At 43.3% G+C, this 20,329-nt stretch overlaps 1 protein-coding gene across 8 annotated transcripts in view; it reads right to left on the bottom strand.

The window, feature by feature from the left end:
* The window catches only part of sim (single-minded), a 649,835-nt gene that overhangs the window by 337,849 nt on the left and 291,657 nt on the right, over positions 1-20,329 (bottom strand). For 2 of the 8 annotated variants that reach the window (XM_070082426.1, XM_070082431.1), the window contains exon 1: positions 20,156-20,306. The exons of 1 other annotated variant lie outside the window; for it this stretch is intronic. The gene's annotated coding sequence lies outside the window, so the exon portion shown is untranslated. 5 more of the 8 variants (XM_070082434.1, XM_070082433.1, XM_070082429.1 and 2 more) reach the window with 5 other exon arrangements.

Below are 20,329 nucleotides of genomic sequence, written 5' to 3'. Positions count from 1 at the left end.
AGTGTTGAGGGTGGGATGTACAGTGTCTGTACTCTGAAGGAGGGATGGGCATGTTGTAGTTCCGAGTGTCATCTGAATTGTGATGTACACTTCCGGCAAGACAGCTACTAAATGAGTGATGGAAAATTATTTTTTTTCACCCTACCTACATGAGAGAGACTCCGTAATACACACACAATATTTTATATATATATATATATATATATATATATATATATATATATATATATATATATATATATATATATATATATGTCGTGCCGAATAGGCAGAATTTGCAATCTTGGCTTAAATAGCAACGCTCATCTTGCCATATAGGACAAGTGAAAATTTGTGTATGCATTAATTTCGCCAAAATCATTCTGAACCTAACGAAAATGCTATATTTCACTGTGTTTGTTTAGTTTTAAATTACTGTAAACAAATCTAAAATATATTTAGTTGGGTTAGGCTAAAATAAATTGCTCTTGTTATAATAAGGTTAGGTAAGTTTTCTAAGATTCTTTTAGTCCAAAATTAACATTTTTTACATTAACATTAATGAAAAAATATATCTTTCAACGAATAAGAGAAAATTTTAGAAAGGACTTAATTTTAAATGAGTTCTTGCTAACTGTCCAGTTTTACATATTCGGCACGAAATATATATATATATATATATATATATATATATATATATATATATATATATATATATATATATATATATGCGTGCCATATAGATAAAACCTGCGATTTTGACTTAAATAGCAACGCTCTTCTTGCCGAATAAGGCAAGATAAAATTTGTGTATGTAATAATTTGGCAAAAAATTATTCTGAACCTAACGTAAAGAAATATATTTCATTGTGTTTATTTATTATTCTACTGTTGTAAACTTATTTAAAATATATTTAGTTGGATTAAGCTAAATTAAGTTGTGCTTGTTATAATAAGGTTAGGTAAGTTTTCTAAGGTTCTTTTGGCAGAAAATTATTAATTTTTACCTTAACATAAATGAAAGAAATCTTTAAATATGTAAGAGAAAATATTAGAAAGGACTTAATTTTAAATTATGTTATAGCTAATTGACCAATTTTACCTATTCGGCACGATATATATATATATATATATATATATATATATATATATATATATATATATATATATATATATATATATATATATATATATTACATATATACAGTATATATATAATATGAAACTTGGTAAATGTTACTAAATAATTAATAATGTCATAATATACAGTAGTTTCATTTAGTCATGATCTATATTTTATTTATATCACTCAAGCGACTGTATAACAATTTACAAAGAGTTTTCGAAATTAAAATTTGAAATTTGGAACAGTTCACTACTGCGGGCGGTGAGCGTCGCCGCCGCCGCCGCCGCCGCCGCTGTCGCAGCGGCCGCAGCCGCACAAAGGAACAACGCAGTGCGCTTGCCTTCTCTCAGACAATCTGCTATAAATTCCTCACCGTTCGTGAGAGTTTGAACGTTTAGCTTCTTACTAAGCGTCAAACTACCCCCTCTCCTTCCCCTCCCAAGCACCAATCACTTTACCTCTCCCCCTCCCATCAGTCTCCCCTTCCTCCATCGCTCACTGACGTCACAATCCTCCCTCATCTGATACATCCAAAATCAGATGACGTCACAGTAAGAGACCAACAGAAGTAATGTCTATCAGACTCATACTAGTGATCATGTTACACCAGCTTGACGGCGTCACAAACTCGGCTCACAACTGCTGAGAGCTCTGCTCATCAGTCTTGATGGAAGATAATCAGTCCCTCAGCCTTGATGGAAGATAATCAGTCCCTCAGCCTTGATGGAAGATAATCAGTCCCTCAGCCTTGATGGAAGATAATCAGCCCCTCAGCCTTGATGGAAGACAACCAGTCCATCTTCACTGATTAAAAATTCAAGGGAATCTATAGCTGTAATTCCTTGGATGAAGAACTCTTTGGGAAAAAAGTTGAAAGTAAAAAAGAACACGAGAAGAGTGACGTCAGAAGCGGGAGGAAGAGGAGGGGGGAGGGAAGGGAGTCTGGAACGTGAGGTTGTGTGAGGCTGGAAGCTGCAGCTTCCAGCCTGGTCCACGTGGACCACCAGGACCATGTGGTCCACACCAACTGGAAAACCTGAATGATCACGTTCAGTCAGCCTGGCGACGTGATTTACGGCACTGCTGGCGGAGGGCACCGACAGTCTGATCGATGAGGCTAGCAACCAGGAGGCCTGGTCTGGAAGCAGGCCGCAGGGGCTCTGACCCCCGGAAGTGACTACAGGTAACTCCACTGACCCACTCCACTTTAACGGTGCTAATGTTTGGGTTACTTAGGATACAGGTTTCTATATGTACATGTTTAAGTTAACATCAGTAAGGCATTAGTGCCATGTTAACGTCGGGAACATCAATGACACACTTGGCACCAGTGTTCCATTGATGTTCCATCAAAATACACACAACTATTGTGAAAAAAAAGTGAAATTCCAGGGGCTTTCGTGATTTCTCACATCATCATGGACCTGTAATATATATGTCGTGCCGAACAGGTAAAACTTGCTATTTTGGTTTAAATAGCAACGCTCTTCTCGCCGAATAAGGCAAGCGTAAATTTATGCATGCAATATTTTCGCAAAAATCGTTCTGAACCTAACGAAAAAAATATATTTCATTGCATTTATTAAATTACTGTAAACTTATCTAAAATATATTTAGTTGGATTACACTAAATTAAACTGCGCTTGTTATAATACGGTTAGGTAAGTTTTACGGAGCCCCATGGCTTGGTAGTAAAGCTCTCACTTCACACAATGTGGATCCGGGTTCGATTCCCGGTGAAGGGGTGGAAACATTGGACGTATTTCCTTATACCTGTTGTCTATGTTCACCCATCAGTAAAATGGGTACCTGGGTGTTAGTGGACTGGTGTGGGTCGCATCCTGGGACATAACTGACCTAATTTTCGGGAAATGTTCAGCATAACAAGTGACTTTTTATATAGTAGTATGTGATAGATGTCAGCTAGTATTGTATACCTTGTACTTATACTTGTAGTAAATAAACATATTATTATTACTAAGGTTCTTTTGGTAAAAAATTATTAATTTTTACATTAACATAAATGAAAAAAAAATCTATAAACGCATAAGAGAAAATTTTAGAAAGGACTTAATTTTACACGAGTTCTTGCTAATTGATCAGTTTTACCTATTCGGAACGACAGCAACCACCCAGGGAGGTACTACCGTCCTGCCAAGTGAGTGTAAAACGAAAGCCTGTAATTGTTTTACATGATGGTAGGATTGCTGGTGTCTTTTGTCTGTCTCATGAACATACAAAATTTCAGGTACGTCTTGCTACTTCTACTTACACTTAGGTCACACTACACATACATGTACAAGCATATATATACACATCCCTCTGGGTTTTCTTCTATTTTCTTTCTAGTTCTTGTTCTTGTTTATTTCCTCTTATCTCCATGGGGAAGTGGAACAGAATTCTTCCCCCGTAAGCCATGCGTGTTGTAAGAGGCGACTAAAATGCCGGGAGCAAGGGGCTAGTAACCCCTTCTCCTGTATATATTACTAAATTTGAAGGGAGAAACTTTGTTTTTTTCTTTTGGGCCACCCTGCCTCGGTGGGATACGGCCGGTGTGTGTGTGTTGAAATATATATATATATATATATATATATATATATATATATATATATATATATATATATATATATATATATATATCACTGAAACGTGTGGATACAAATAAAAAAAAAAGTGAAAAAATAAAGCTAACACTGAACACTACGATGTGTGTCCTGACATATATTGAGAGGAATAAGACGGGGCAAGAGATGCACATGTTTTCTACACATGTTTTCTACACATGTTTTCTACACATGTTCCTTCCTCGCCCTAAGTGACTCCATACATCCACTTATTAATTCAAGAAAGTAATAAAAATTACGATATAATAACTTCCTACATGTACGCCTTTCCACCATCTAGATGTATATTTGTGTTCCAGTACGTACCCAGCAGGGGACCGCTGGTGCGTACCCAGCAGGGGACCGCTGGTGCGTACCCAGCAGGGGACCGCTGGTGCGTACCCAGCAGGGGACCGCTGGTGCGTACCCAGCAGGGGACCGCTGGTGCGTACCCAGCAGGGGACCGCTGGTACGTACCCAGCATGGGACCGCTGGCTGCGTACCCAGCAGGGGACCGCTGGTGCGTACCCAGCAGGGGACCGCTGGTGCGTACCCAGCAGGGGACCGCTGGTGCGTACCCAGCAGGGGACCGCTGGTGCGTACCCAGCAGGGGACCGCTGGTGCGTACCCAGCAGGGGACCGCTGGTGCGTACCCAGCAGGGGACCGCTGGTGCGTACCCAGCAGGGGACCGCTGGTGCGTACCCAGCAGGGGACCGCTGGTGCGTACCCAGCAGGGGACCGCTGGTGCGTACCCAGCAGGGGACCGCTGGTGCGTACCCAGCAGGGGACCGCTGGTGCGTACCCAGCAGGGGACCACTGGTGCATACCCAGCAGGGGACCGCTGGTGCGTACCCAGCAGGGGACCGCTGGTGCGTACCCAGCAGGGGACCGCTGGTACGTACCCAGCAGGGGACCGCTGGTGCGTACCCAGCAGGGGACCGCTGGTGCGTACCCAGCAGGGGACCGCTGGTGCATACCCAGCAGGGGACCGCTGGTGCGTACCCAGCAGGGGACCGCTGGTGCGTACCCAGCAGGGGACCGCTGGTACGTACCCAGCAGGGGACCGCTGGTGTACACCCAGCAGGGGACTGCTGGTGCGTACCCAGCAGGGGACCGCTGGTGCGTACCCAGCAGGGGACCGCTGGTACGTACCCAGCAGGGGACCGCTGGTGCGTACCCAGCAGGGGACCGCTGGTGCGTACCCAGCAGGGGACCGCTGGTGCGTACCCAGCAGGGGACCGCTGGTGCGTACCCAGCAGGGGACCGCTGGTGCGTACCCAGCAGGGGACCGCTGGTGCGTACCCAGCAGGGGACTGCTGGTGCGTACCACTGGTGCGTACCCAGCAGGGGACCGCTGGTGCGTACCCAGCAGGGGACCGCTGGTGCGTACCCAGCAGGGGACCGCTGGTGCGTACCCAGCAGGGGACCGCTGGTGCGTACCCAGCAGGGGACCGCTGGTACGTACCCAGCAGGGGACCGCTGGTGCGTACCCAGCAGGGGACCGCTGGCTGCGCACCCAGCAGGGGACCGCTGATGCGCACCCAGCAGGGGACCGCTGGTACGTACCCAGCATGGGACCGCTGGCTGCGTACCCAGCAGGGGACCGCTGGCTGCGTACCCAGCAGGGGACCGCTGATGCGCACCCAGCAGGGGACCGCTGGTACGTACCCAGCAGGGGACCGCTGGCTGCATTCCCAGCAGGGGACCGCTGGCTGCGTACCCAGCAGGGGACCGCTGATGCGCACCCAGCAGGGGACCGCTGGTACGTACCCAGCAGGGGACCGCTGGTGCGTACCCAGCAGGGGACCGCTGGTGCGGACCCAGTAGGGGACCGCTGGCTGCGTACCCAGCAGGGGACCGCTGATGCGCACCCAGCAGGGGACCGCTGGTACGTACCCAGCAGGGGACCGCTGGTACGTACCCAGCAGGGGACCGCTGGTACGTACCCAGCAGGGGACCGCTGGTATGGACCCAGCAGGGGACCGCTGATGCGCACCCAGCAGGGGACCGCTGGTACGTACCCAGCAGGGGACCGCTGTTACGTACCCAGCAGGGGACCGCTGGTACGTACCCAGCAGGGGACCGCTCGTACGTACCCAGCAGGGGACCGCTGATGCGCACCCAGCAGGGGACCGCTGGTACGTACCCAGCAGGGGACCGCTTGTACGTACCCAGCAGGGGACCGCTGATGCGCACCCAGCAGGGGACCGCTGGTACGTACCCAGCAGGGGACCGCTGGTGCGTACCCAGCAGGGGACCACTGGTGCGTACCCAGTAGGGGACCGCTGGCTGCGTACCCAGCAGGGGACCGCTGATGCGCACCCAGCAGGGGACCGCTGGTACGTACCCAGCAGGGGACCGCTGTTACGTACCCAGCAGGGGACCGCTGGTACGGACCCAGCAGGGGACCGCTGATGCGCACCCAGCAGGGGACCGCTGGTACGTACCCAGCAGGGGACCGCTGTTACGTACCCAGCAGGGGACCGCTGGTACGTACCCAGCAGGGGACCGCTCGTACGTACCCAGCAGGGGACCGCTGATGCGCACCCAGCAGGGGACCGCTGGTACGTACCCAGCAGAGGACCGCTGGTACGTACCCAGCAGGGGACCGCTGATGCGCACCCAGCAGGGGACCGCTGGGTGCGTACCGGCGTAACAACATCCTATTTTAAGAATTAAGATGTGCTAGTTTGACATCTACAGTATATATCAATAAGTCTTAATGAATACAAAAAATATGGTGAAAATTCCAGGATGTCAGTGGATGTTCATCCTGAACACGTCGAGGAATTAATCTTATGAAATATTCTTGTTGTTGATCCACGTTGAAGACGTGTTCCAGGAGAGTACGAAATATTCTTCTGAACCCAGAGAGAGAGAGAGAGAGAGAGAGAGAGAGAGAGAGAGAGAGAGAGAGAGAGAGAGAGAGAGAGAGAGAGAGAGAGAGAGAGAGAGACAGAGAGAGAGAGACAGAGAGAGAGAGACAGAGAGAGACAGAGAGAGATAGACAGAGAGAGAGACAGAGAGAGACAGAGACAGAGAGAGAGACAGAGAGATAACATCATCACTTGGGACGTATCTTAAGAGATGCTGCCTCAGTGAGTCCAGGAAGCCACTCCACGTTTTCTGGCATGACCACGAAGGTTACGACAAGAGTTCGAATCTGGACCCGTCGACAAATAATGTTTGGGTGCTCATAACATTACCAGATGCGAAATCTCATATTACACACACACACACACACACACGCACATAGCTGACTATTCTAATTAAATTACCACAGAAGATAAAAAACTGAGCTCTTTCGTGTGATCATACACACATCTTCAAAGGAACTAAAAAGAAATCCTGAAGGTTACTCATACATAAGAACAAGATTTTAAATACATGCCGTGCTTACACTCCTGAGGGACGGATTAACTACTACAGTGTTTTCTCTCTCTATACCTTCTACAGTGTTCCCTCTCTATACCTTCTACAGTGTTCAATCTCTATACCTTCTACAGTGTTCAATCTCTATACCTTCTACTGTGTTCCCTCTCTATACCTACTACAGTGTTCCCTCTCTATACCTACTACAGTGTTCCCTCTCTATACATTCTACAGTGTTCAATCTCTATACCTTCTACTGTGTTCCCTCTCTATACCTACTACAGTGTTCCCTCTCTATACCTACTACAGTGTTCCCTCTCTATACCTTCTACAGTGTTCAATCTCTATACCTTCTACAGTGTTCAATCTCTATACCTTCTACTGTGTTCCCTCTCTATACCTACTACAGTGTTCCCTCTCTATACCTACTACAGGGTTCCCTCTCTATACCTTCTACAGTGTTCAATCTCTATACTTTCTACTGTGTTCCCTCTCTATACCTTCTACAGTGTTCCCTCTCTATACCTTCTACAGTGTTCTATCTCTATACCTTCTACTGTGTTCCCTCTCTATACCTACTACAGTGTTCGCTCTCTATACCTACTACAGTGTTCCCTCTCTATACCTTCTACAGTGTTCAATCTCTATACCTTCTACTGTGTTCCCTCTCTATACCTACTACAGTGTTCCCTCTCTATACCTTCTACAGTGTTCCCTCTCTATACCTACTACAGTGTTCCCTCTCTATACCTTCTACAGTGTTCCCTCTCTATACCTACTACAGTGTTCCCTCTCTATACCTTCTACAGTGTTCCCTCTCTATACCTACTACAGTGTTCCCTCTCTATACCTTCTACAGTGTTCCCTCTCTATACCTTCTACAGTGTTCCCTCTCTATACCTACTACAGTGTTCCCTCTCTATACCTTCTACAGTGTTCCCTCTCTATACCTTCTACAGTGTTCCCTCTCTATACCTTCTACAGTGTTCCCTCTCTATACCTACTACAGTGTTCCCTCTCTATACCTTCTACAGTGTTCCCTCTATACCTTCTACAGTGTTCCCTCTCTATACCTTCTACAGTGTTCAATCTCTATACCTTCTACTGTGTTCCCTCTCTATACCTACTACAGTGTTCCCTCTCTATACCTTCTACAGTGTTCCCTCTCTATACCTACTACAGTGTTCCCTCTCTATACCTTCTACAGTGTTCCCTCTCTATACCTACTACAGTGTTCCCTCTCTATACCTTCTACAGTGTTCCCTCTCTATACCTACTACAGTGTTCCCTCTCTATACCTTCTACAGTGTTCCCTCTCTATACCTTCTATAGTGTTCCTTCTCTATACCTACTACAGTGTTCCCTCTCTATACCTTCTACAGTGTTCCCTCTCTATACCTTCTACAGTGTTCCCTCTCTATACCTTCTACAGTGTTCCCTCTCTATACCTTCTACAGTGTTCCCTCTCTATACCTTCTACAGTGTTCCCTCTCTATACCTACTACAGTGTTCCCTCTCTATACCTTCTACAGTGTTCCCTCTATACCTTCTACAGTGTTCCCTCTCTATACCTTCTACAGTGTTCAATCTCTATACCTTCTACTGTGTTCCCTCTCTATACCTACTACAGTGTTCCCTCTCTATACCTTCTACAGTGTTCCCTCTCTATACCTACTACAGTGTTCCCTCTCTATACCTTCTACAGTGTTCCCTCTCTATACCTACTACAGTGTTCCCTCTCTATACCTTCTACAGTGTTCCCTCTCTATACCTACTACAGTGTTCCCTCTCTATACCTTCTACAGTGTTCCCTCTCTATACCTTCTATAGTGTTCCTTCTCTATACCTACTACAGTGTTCCCTCTCTATACCTTCTACAGTGTTCCCTCTCTATACCTTCTACAGTGTTCCCTCTCTATACCTTCTACAGTGTTCCCTCTCTATACCTACTACAGTGTTCCCTCTCTATACCTTCTTCAGTGTTCCCTCTATACCTTCTACAGTGTTCCCTCTATACCTTCTATAGTGTTCCCTCTCTATACCTACTACAGTGTTCCCTCTCTATATCTTCTACAGTGTTCCCTCTTTATACCTACTACAGTGTTCCCTCTCTATACCTATTACAGTTTCCTCTCTATACCTACTACAGTGTTCCCTCTCTATACCTACTACAGTGTTTCCTCTCAATACCTACTACAGTGTTTCCTCTCTATACCTACTACAGTGCTCCCTCTCTATTCCTACTACAGTGCTCCCTCTCTATACCTACAACGTACAGAGCTCCCTCTCTATACCTACTACAGTGCTCCCTCTCTATACCTACTACAGTGCTCCCTCTCTATACCTACTACAGCGCTCCCTCTCTATACCTACTACAGTGCTCCCTCTCTATACCTACTACAGTGCTCCCTCTCTATTCCTACTACAGTGCTCCATCTCTATACCTACTACAGTGCTCCCTCTCTATACCTACTACAGTGCTCCCTCTCTATACCTACTACAGTGCTCCCTCTCTATACCTACTACAGCGCTCCCTCTCTATACCTACTACAGTGCTCCCTCTCTATACCTACTACAGTGCTCCCTCTCTATTCCTACTACAGTGCTCCATCTCTATACCTACTACAGTGCTCCCTCTCTATACCTACTACAGTGCTCCCTCTCTATACCTACTACAGCGCTCCCTCTCTATACCTACTACAGTGCTCCCTCTCTATACCTACTACAGTGCTCCCTCTCTATTCCTACTACAGTGCTCCATCTCTATACCTACTACAGTGCTCCCTCTCTATACCTACTACAGTGTTCCCTCTCTATACCTACTACAGTGTTCCCTCTCTCTACCTACTACAGTGTTCCCTCTCTATACCTACTACAGTGCTCCCTCTCTCTACCTACTACAGTGTTCCCTCTCTCTACCTACTACAGTGTTCCATCTCTATACCTACCACAGTGTTCCCTCTCTATACCTACTACAGTGCTCCCTCTCTCTACCTACTACAGTGCTCCCTCTCTCTACCTACTACAGTGTTCCCTCTCTATACCTACTACAGTGTTCCATCTCTATACCTACCACAGTGTTCCCTCTCTATACCTACTACAGTGCTCCCTCTCTTTACCTACTACAGTGCTCCCTCTCTCTACCTACTACAGTGCTTCCTCTCTCTACCTACTACAGTGTTCTCTCTCTATACTTACTACAGTGTTCCCTCTCTATACCTACTACAGTGTTCCTCTCTTTATACCTACTACAGTGTTCCTCTCTCTATACCTACTACAGTGTTCCTCTCTTTATACCTACTACAGTGTTCCCTCTCTATACCTACTACAGTGTTCCTCTCTCTATACCTACTACAGTGCTCCCTCTCTATACCTACTACAGTGTTCCTCTCTTTATACCTACTACAGTGTTCCCTCTCTATACCTACTACAGTGTTCCTCTCTCTATACCTACTACAGTGTTCCTCTCTTTATACCTACTACAGTGTTCCCTCTCTATACCTACTACAGTGTTCCTCTCTCTATACCTACTACAGTGTTCCTCTCTTTATACCTACTACAGTGTTCCTCTCTCTATACCTACTACAGTGTTCCCTCTCTATACCTACTACAGTGTTCCCTCTCTATACCTACTACAGTGTTCCCTCTCTATACCTACTGCAGTGTTCCCTCTCTATACCTACTACAGTGTTCCCTCTCTATACCTACTACAGTGTTCCCTCTCTATACCTACTGCAGTGTTCCCTCTCTATACCTACTACAGTGTTCCCTCTCTATACCTACTGCAGTGTTCCCTCTCTATACCTACTACAGTGTTCCCTCTCTATACCTACTACAGTGTTCCCTCTCTATACCTACTACAGTGTTCCCTCTCTATATAAGAGGGAGGAGTGATCAACAGAACTGTAATATTTATTATTATTATTATTATTATTATTATTATTATTATTATTATTATTAATGGTATACAACACCGACACGTTGAAGAGGACGCTTGGGCAACACTTGGGAAAAACCTAGGCAACACTTGGTCAGCACCTGGAAAATACTTGGGCAACACCTGGACAACACCTGGGCAATACCTGGCTAACACTTGGGCATCACTTAGACCACACCTGTGCAACACTTGGGTATCTTTACGTCGAGACGTTTCACCTGTACTGGGACTGAGCACCTCAAAATGATTTCTGTCTCCAGTGTTACATTCTCCTGTATTCGACTGGAGAAGCCTGCTGGCTAGGCTGACCAGGGAGGTTAAATATCGTTGAACAGGTATTTACCCGGGAGGTTCAATATTATATAACTCTTGTTATGAGATGCCACTCATTAATTACAAGCACCAACGTCAGGCTTACAAACCCACCAGGAAGATAATGTTCAGAGAACAACACGGCATAATACCATGACTGGAACAACGCACAAATAACTCGCACACAGCAGAGAGAAGCTTATAACGACGTTTGGGTCCGACTTGGACATTTACAAGTTCAGTAATTTGATGAAAATAATAAAAAAATACTTACGAAAATAAGCCTGAATAATTTCCAGTTATATTAAACATTAAACTAAAATACCCAGTATTTTTCACAATGTTTAAGGCTTTACATAAAGTAAAAATTAAAAAATACATTAAATAACTGTAAACTGAAAACCAAAAATTACTGTTCAGACTTGAACAATTTCTCTAAATTATTAAAGTGAATTAACTGACATTTTCATTATACAGTTTATTTTTTTAACTTTGAAGGAACATTGAAAAATAAAAAAATGTACATTCTAATATCCGAAATTAAAAATATACATTAATAGATAAAATTTAAAATTTCCAAACTGAAGTTGAGAAACATCAATATCTGCCTATCTTAGGAAGTTAATAAGTTCCCTGTGAGAGAAGATGTTCCCTATAATGATTAAGAATCTTTCTCAGTCTATTGAAGGAGTAAACCAAGATATTTACCGTCCTGGTTTACCACAGGTGGAGAAACTATCATATTTTCTCTCCGCCACTAACAGATTTTGGTAAGACACACAGGCAGCCGTTAGGCATCTTTATTCCGAGAAAGTTACCTAACTGTTGCCTGTGTGTCTTACTAACCTGTCGGTATTGTATACCACTATGATATTCACTAATAGATTTTCTTCGTTAGTTAATAACGTCGTTGCCATATGTATGTCTATTTCTGTTTTTATGTTTGCTGTTATGCGAATACCAACGTATTTGTTTCTGGACGATTTTTTTTGTGACCTGCTGTTGTTGAGGATGCTGCCTGCAATTTCTTCATTACATTTATTAGAATCAAACTGGTCAAGTTCTTCAAGCCTAGTTACATCTTGATATTCTTCATTAAACTCGTTGCTGCTTGATGCTGCTAGCAAACTAGCCGCACTCTCTCAGTTCTTTACCTACTGAATTCTCCCCTGGGTTTCCTTCAGTTCACTCTCAATACTGTTAAGGTTTGTTTTACAACAATAAACCGCTGCATTTAACTGAAAAGGTTATTCTTGTATCGAGGATCTAGAAATGTGCTGAGTATCGTGTTGTATTGTAACTCTGGAACCTGGTTAACACTGGCACCTTGAGAGCTGACAGTATGGTACCCAAGCCTGAGAATCTTGTATCACCCAAAGCTTTGTTGATAAATGTTTCAAATACTGTACTCGAGGCAGTATTTCTGAGACTAGACAACTTCTTGCACTAAGACTCTAAAATGGAGGAGAGGATGGATGCAGAAAGCAAGAAGTGGGAGCTGCGAGTCAAAGCTGCAGAAGCCAGGATATAAAATCTAGATGATCAAAAATGCTGAAGCAAGATTTAAAACCAGAGAACGGAAGGGCCATGAAATGTTTTCAACAAATATAATTTAGCAATAAGATTCCTTTTATTTCCATCAAATGATGGAAAGTATGATACCTAATCAATACATTGCATTTTGTGGTTGACATGCGCTTAAACATTAAATAAGCGATGTTCCAGCGGGTAGGCAGTGTGAATGAACTTGTGCTTTCGTAGTTCATTTTGTTTTTGAAGATCTAGTTTAACGCAGGCTAGAGGAGAGTGACTCGAGTGGCTCACTTTTTGACCACAGTTAACAACGTCTTATTATTCTCTGCTCCAGAACACGATCACGAATATCCAGTTGAAGTGTAGGTAGAAACATGGCAAACTATTGTATCCTGTCCATTCAATTTCTTTGATATACACAAATAACCTGCACATAGGAGAAAGAAACTTACGACGACGTTTCGGTCCAATTTGGACCATTAATTAGTGTATAACTAGTTAATAATCCAAGTAGGACGGAAACGTCGTCATAAGTCTCCATGTGCGGGTTGTGTATTGTTCTAGTCACGTTACTGTGCCTTTTTATTCCATTGACAATATTGGTACAATTATCTCATGCTATGAAATGAGTTTTGGAAACCTTCCATGCTGAATTCATGCTTCCTGAATAATCCGGGTGATATGCCTATCAGAAGGTGGTAAGACGAGCCAAGTGTCCTGTAGGTCGATTGCTAGCGCACTCAGCTCTCACACCCAAGTCTGTGGTTCGATCCCCGGTACGAGTGGAAACATTAGGACGTGTTTCTTTAAGACACCTGCTGTCCCTGTTCACTTACCAGTAAAATAGGTACCTGGGTGTTAGTCGAATGGTGTGTGATCCAGGAATGCCATCGTTCTAAGAACAACAGTTTTCTAAACAGTCTCTGCTGAGGCAATGTCCAGTTGCACTGAGTCACATGTGACTGTATGAGTGTACGTGAATTACCCCCTGTTAAACTGAGTCACATGTGACTGTATGAGTGTACGTGAATTACCCCCTGTTAAACTGAGTCACATGTGACTGTATGAGTGTACGTGAATCACCCTCACAATCATGAGACAGAGGGTTTATTTTACTGTTTTTAAGCACGTGTAATATTAATATTTTAAAAGTGTCGGCAACTTTTTCACCAATACTGACTCCCATACTCTGATATACTCTTAGAAAATAAACATATGCTAGTTTATTATAAACATAGGCTAGTTTATTATAAACATATGCTAGTTTATTATAAACATAGGCTAGTTTATTATAAACATAGGCTAGTTTATTATAAACATAGGCTAGTTTATTATAAACATAGGCTAGTTTATTATAAACATAGGCTAGTTTATTATAAACATAGGCTAGTTTATTATAAGGTTCTGGAGAGGGATGAACAAATGTGCTGGAGAGTGAACAAAGATGCTGGGGAGTAATAAACAAAGGTGCTGGGGAGAGGCGAACAAAGGTTCTGAGGAGTAATCCAGAAAACCTTACAAAGGAGCACAGGAAACGTGGTTTCCCAGAGGCTTCAACAAACCAGAATTTACTGTAAGAAGAAACTTTGAAAGAAATATTAAATAAAGACAGATACAAGTATTTTATTTACATAAAAAAAACAACAAGTGGAAGACAAGTGGCAGAGACTTCAGAAACAAAATTAGAGAAATGGAAAACGAAAAATGTAAGATACTGAATAATAATAATAATAATAATAATAATAATAATAATAATAATAATAATAATAATTACTTCTACAAGTACATGTACTAGGTATACAATCCTAGCTGACATCAATGACATACTACTATACAGAAAGCTGTTTATTATGCTGAGCATTTCGGGCAAATTAGGTCAGTTTTGTCTCCAGGATGCGATCCACATCAGTCGACTAACACCCAGGTACCTACTTTACTGCTATGCGATCAGCGACAGCAGGTGTAAAGAAACACGCCCAATGTTTTTACCCTTGCCGGGAATCGAACCCGAACACTCAGCGTGTGAAGCGAGAGCTTTGCCTACCAGAAGGTGGTAAGACAAGCCAAGTATCCTGTAGCTTGATTTCTAGCGCACTCAGCTCTCACACAAAAGTCTGTGGTTCGATCCCCCGGTACGGGTGGAAACAGGGCGTGTTTCCTTAAGACACCCACTGTACCTGTTCACTTATCAATAAAATAAGTACCTGGGTGTTAGTCGAATGGTGTGTGTCGCATCCTGGGGACAAAATTGACATAATTTGTCTGAAAGCTCTGCATAACAAGGGACTTTCCATATAATCATTGATGTCAGCTAGGCCAGTATACATCGTACTTGTAGAAATAAAGTTTAATAATAATAATAATATTATTATTATTATTATTAAGTTAGAGGACGAACACTAACCCACAACATTTAGTTGAGCAGAGCCCAGTGAAGGATCTTACTACTACTGAATTAGATTTAAGATTCTGCGGCTTCTTCACTGTACATCCCATATTCGTCCTGTGGACGGTAGTGGCAGTTTACTGTGCATTCCTTATCCATCCTGTGGACGGTAGCGCATGGATACACAAAAGGCCTAAGAACTAGGCCCCCGACGAGTACATCTTGATATAAATCAACAATTTGTTGCATTTGTTGCAAGTAAACTGAGAACATACTGACACAACGTACCTGACCTGCTATTACCATGAACCTAAACTTTCCGATCTAGATAAAAAAAAGGTATATTTCAAAAAAGTACTCACTGGAGATGCCTCTCACTGACGTTTTGTAGAAATTGTGGAAAAAGATGTTCGAGGAAATTTATTAAAACTTAGACAAAAGAATCGGCGATTTTTTTTATATAAACACTTGGTGTCGAAGACTTGGTGTCAAACAGATAATATTTTGATTATCAGTTTTGAGTGTCACATCTATTAGGTTAACACCACAGTAACGCAAATTATTAAACTTACACAACCGAGTCATAGATTATTAAAATTACACGACAGAATGGAAATTTTTTAATTTTACACGACAGTCGTAAATTATTAAAATTACACGACACAATCGTAAAGTATTTATACTTCAAAATAATTGATATTTTTTACATGAAGGATGAAACCGGAAGCTACAAAACATAGAAGGAATATCAGGCAAACTTTTCCACTAGAGAAAATTCAAGCAATAATAAGCGGACTAAAGGTAGTGAGCGCATATCAGAGGCGAGGCGCCGCAACAACCAGTACCTAGTGTGATTTTGTAAATAATCCAAGTTGGACCAAAACCTCGCTATAAGCTTCTCTCGCCTATGTGCGGGTTATTTGTGTATTCTTCCAGTCAGGCTATTGTGCCTTTTTCTTCTTTATTTCATGTTTATTTATAATTTGAAATATGCTAAATCTGAAAAAAACTTTAACAGATATAGAAACTAATGAACAGGATAAAAGGCAGTAAATTCCCATAAGGAGTTAAGATGATGGAATTTGATACTTGATATTGGTTACGTAACTGAAATGGGAGAGATAAAAGGCCCCAATAATCAAACATTGCGTGACGAAGTGCTGAAAGCCTCAAGTTGAGGATCTAAGAATAATTATAAACAAAATATCAGCGGAAGATTCCGTAACTGAAATCTTCATAAACACACGAGTCACCTTCGCTACCAACGCTGCTTAACTTCCACTACACACACAGTGAAATGTTCAAATAACTACAACGTACCTAATTCTAAAAGTGTGCGTCAGATACCCGAAATTCAAATTCTACAGCTGTTGTAGCGCACCCACAACTAAAACACATGTGCCAGATATTAAATATATGTCTAAAAACACTGGTTAGAAAATATCTCCCAAACTAAAAAATTAAGACGAAGAAGCAGAAAACATGGACACTGATAAAGAATGTTCTAACATACGCGATAATAAAATGAAGTGAGAAATTAGAGATTTCTTTGCATTAGCAGACAGGACAATACCAACGTTGAAGAGCGTGAAATATACCGCTGTCTCGATATATTCTATCATCGTCAGTAGTGACACATTGTAGGTACGAGATGTAGGAAGTAGTGGGTGCTACAATGACTGGTACATTGTAGGTACGAGATGTAGGAAGTAGTGGGTGCTACAATGACTGGTACACAACACACACGCATTAGCCAACAACGATAAGACAAGCAATGACACTACAAGCTTACTCAACTCTAGTGGAAAGCTGATTACCATCACGCAGTTTACTAAGCTCAATCAGGAATCTGGCAACAGTTACGTATCTTAACTAAGCTCCAGCGGGAGCTGACAGCCATATTACAGCTTGCTAAGCTCCAGCGGGAAACTAATAACCGAAATTAAGCTTTACCTTATTGAACATAACACCACACATCACCAGCCAGTGTAATAACACCATACAACATCACCAGCCAGTGTAATAACACCATACAACATCACCAGCCAGTGTAATAACACCATACAACATCATCAGCCAGTGTAATAACACCATACAACATCACCAGCCAGTGTAATAACACCACCACACATCACCAGCCAGTGTAATAACACCACACAACATCACCAGCCAGTGTAATAACACCATACAACATCACCAGCCAGTGTAATAACACCATACAACATCACCAGCCAGTGTAATAACACCACACAACATCACCAGCCAGTGTAATAACACCACACATCACCAGCCAGTGTAATAACACCATACAACATCACCAGCCAGTGTAATAACACCATACAACATCACCAGCCAGTGTAATAACACCATACATCATCACCAGCCAGTGTAATAACACCATACAACATCACCAGCCAGTGTAATAACACCATACAACATCACCAGCCAGTGTAATAACACCACACATCACCAGCCAGTGTAATAACACCATACATCATCACCAGCCAGTGTAATAACACCATACAACATCACCAGCCAGTGTAATAACACCATACAACATCACCAGCCAGTGTAATAACACCATACAACATCACCAGCCAGTGTAATAACACCATACAACATCACCAGCCAGTGTAATAGCACCACACACCACCACCAGCCAGTGTAATAACACCATATATCACTATCCCGTGTAATAACACCATATATCACTACCCCGTGTAATAACACCACAAAACCAACCTGTGTAATAACACCACATATAACCAATCAGTATAACACCACCACCTAGTATACACGAGTCCTTCACTGAAGTTAGATAAAAAATAACACACGGTCGTCTTCCACCGAGGCAGTGACCCAAAAAATGAAGAAACATTCACCATCATTCATTCAATCACTCTTGTCAACATCGTGCTGACACCACAGTTCAGGTGACCCTCAGAACTGAAACATTTTCACCTCTCCTTCAGAGTGCAGGCACTGTACTTCCCACCTCCAGTACTCCGGTTAACCGGTTTCCCTGAATTCCTTCACACTCCAGCAGCATGTCAACTCATCAAACCACTTTCCTCCACTCTGATCTCACTCGCTTACACAGGCCTGATGGATGTTCAAGTCTCTAGCACTCAAAACCCCCTTTACCCCCTTCCTCTAACCCTTTCTGACACACTCCCTGCCCCTCCTTTCCTTAACTCCATATGTAAATGCCCTCCTTGGTAATATATACGATTTGCTTCACCAAGTTTCGGATTAACCAGGATGTGATGGATATGTAGGCCAGGGGGCCGCCAGCAGCGACAGCCTCGTTGATCAAGCACCTAATAAGTCTGGCCCAAGGGCGGGCTGTAGAATAGGAAGAAACTCGAAATTCATCAAGGATAAAGGTATCCTCCCGAAGTGCACAAACCACCTCAACTCAGTCCTCTGGATGATACTTTTGTTAACCCCACACCTACGTACGCGTTCTGAATTCCCTGCATAATGTTCATATCACACACTGCCCTCAATCATGACATCCCCACTGCTTCCAGTGTCTTTCTCACTGCAACATTTAAAACCCATGCTTCACAACCATACAACAGTGTTGGTACCTTTTTGCTTCCATTGGTGAAGATATTTGTCTCTACAGATGCCTCGATGCTCCACCTTTTTTCCTCATCATTTCTATGAACCACCTCAATTTTCATAGACCCATCTGCCGAAATGTTTTCCAGATATTTGCACACATTTACTCCCTCAATACTCGTATTTACTCCAATCGGCAGTAAAATACTTTCATTATCTAGAATTTTTTTTGTAACTTTCATCATCCTTTCTATACTCACTTTTAATTTCCTTCTCTTTACATATCCTCCCAGATTCATTTACCAACCTTCGCAACTTCTCTTCAGAATCTCCCAGAAGCACAGTGTCATCGGCAAAGAGCAACTGTGACTACTCCAAGTTTATATCAAATTCATTATCTTTCAATCCCACACCTCCCAACACCCTAGCGTTCACTTCTTTACAAACCCGTCTATAAATGTTAAACAACCAAAGTGACATCACACATCCTTGTCTAGGACCTACTGCTGTAACTGGAAAATATTCTACCCCTCTCTTACGTACCTGAGCCTCACTACTCTTGCGTTTTTAGTAACCTACCACCAATTTTATACATTTGCAACAATTGCTGTCCCCCATCCACCCTATCATATGCTTCTTCTAAATCCATAAATGCAATAAATAATTCCTTACCTTTATCTAAGTATGTATATAATGATCACTAGATAATGTTAGTATTAAAGTTATGTATTTTTTTTTTCGTCTTCACTGTTAAATTCTGGCAGAATGAATTTTCCAAGTTCCATCACAATCTCCCAAACCACAACCCATAACAACCACTGTTTATCACAACTGCCACCTCCACCACTCACCACAATTACCACTACAATCACTACTCACAACTGTTATCAACTATTATAGTCACCACCGCCCCGCACTTCCACAACCACCATTTTTACCCTGCACCAAGACACCACTCGCACCACCTAAGCCATCACAATCACCACCACTTGCATCACCTGAGTCATCACAATCACCACCATTTGCACCACAAATATCACTCGCACCTCCACCCATGCCACCACACACCATCACTCGCACAACTAAGGCCAGCACATCCTCTACTTGCACTACCCTCCACACCAATCGCAGCAACACCACCACCACAAACCACTACTCGCAACACCACCACATACACCACGCACCACAGACAGTTGGGCTCTATCTCATAACCCCAGACACAGATGGGTTCCTCTGGCTGGGATGCGTGTGGGCATCTCAGCCTGCCGGAGTATCAAGGTAGCAGCACAAGGTAAGTGTGGGCGTACGGGCGTGCGCCCACACACCACTGGACACGTACCTCGGGACAGTGGTTCGTGGGGTGCAAAAAGCGGGCGGTGGCGCTAATCTTCCAGCCACTTAATTAGACAGACCCGCCGTGCCGGCCAGGGTGCACTAATCCACAGTCCACCCGATTTGGACGACCTACTCGCTCCCGCGAATAAAATATGGTGATTGAACTTGGCGCTAGAGT

This window comes from Cherax quadricarinatus, chromosome 7 (assembly GCF_038502225.1).
Source record: "Cherax quadricarinatus isolate ZL_2023a chromosome 7, ASM3850222v1, whole genome shotgun sequence".
Taxonomy (NCBI): Eukaryota; Metazoa; Arthropoda; class Malacostraca; order Decapoda; family Parastacidae; genus Cherax; species Cherax quadricarinatus.
The sequence above is the reverse complement of the archived record's forward strand: the minus strand, read 5'-3'. Positions and strand labels throughout refer to the sequence as shown.